The 1,005-nt window shown below is 53.9% G+C and overlaps 1 long non-coding RNA gene across 1 annotated transcript in view; it reads left to right on the top strand.

The window, feature by feature from the left end:
* The window catches only part of LOC103460827 (uncharacterized), a 9,215-nt gene extending 8,221 nt beyond the window's left edge, over nt 1–994 (top strand). The window contains exons 2-3 of the long non-coding RNA XR_533006.2: nt 613–747; nt 820–994. This is a non-coding gene — a long non-coding RNA (uncharacterized LOC103460827). The remainder of the gene's footprint in view (nt 1–612; nt 748–819) is intronic.
* The last annotated feature ends 11 nt before the right edge of the window (nt 995–1,005 follow it).

Here is a 1,005-nt window from a genome sequence, read left to right as displayed (position 1 = left end):
AGAGAGAGAAACCAAGCGAGGGGTGTGTGTGTGTTTGTAACACCTTGTGGGGACCATTTTCCTGACACATACTACGTTGTGGGGACCAGTTGCTCCTTGTGGTCCCCACAAAGAGAAACCCTGTTTTAGGGTCAGGGGTCAGAGTTAGGACTAAGGTGTGAGTTTTGGTTGGTTAGGGTTAGGTGTGTGAGGGTTAGGAAAAGGGCAAAGGTCAGGGTTAGGCCAGGGCTGGACAGTCCTGGTTCTGGTTCTGAAGGTCCAGTCCTGCAGCTCTTAACGTCTCCCWGGTCCAACAGCTGAATCCTCGGTCCAGTCAGGTTCTGCTAACGACCTCGTTATTGGACTCAGGCGTGTTGAAGAACCGGGCAGCAGAACCGGGCCCTGAGTGAACAAGTAGCTTAGGACCAAGTTCTGACCCGGAATGGAGGCGGTTCTGGAGTAATCCTGGGAATGTTCTGATTACAGCTTCCTGCGGTTCCCCTCAGACATGAAGCAACACCAGAACCAGAACCGGGCCGTAAATCAGCCTGTTATTGAGGTCGATGGGCTGGAGGAGGGGGGCGGAACCACGGGTCACATGACCACAGCCCACTTCCTGTTCAGGACAATAAGAGACCAGAACCAGCAGACCCGGTCAGAACCCATCCAGAACCCGTCCTCAGCTCGGAGCAGCTGCTGCCGGATCGGACCAGGATGTGGACGTGTTTGATCCTCCTCAGCCTGCTGGATCAGAACCAGGCTGCTCCTGTAAGATTGGACCTGATGATGGGTTCTATCAGAACCGAACMGGATCAGTGACCCGTGTTTGTCTTTGAACAGCTTCCTGGGAAACATGGAGACCTGGTTCTGATGGTTCTGCAGCAGCAAGTGGCCCAAACTGCGGTAAGACACAAGGTTCTGATGGGAACCGGACTCTGGTTCTGGTCCAGATCTGGAGCTTTAAGGCCCAGAAGAGTCCAACAGGACCGAAAGGCTTCAAGATTATAAGAGGAGAGGACCGGACCT

Source organism: Poecilia reticulata, unplaced genomic scaffold (genome assembly GCF_000633615.1).
Source record: "Poecilia reticulata strain Guanapo unplaced genomic scaffold, Guppy_female_1.0+MT scaffold_303, whole genome shotgun sequence".
Taxonomy (NCBI): domain Eukaryota; kingdom Metazoa; phylum Chordata; class Actinopteri; order Cyprinodontiformes; family Poeciliidae; genus Poecilia; species Poecilia reticulata.
Note: the sequence above shows the minus strand (reverse complement) of the source record. Positions and strands in the feature narration are given on the sequence as shown.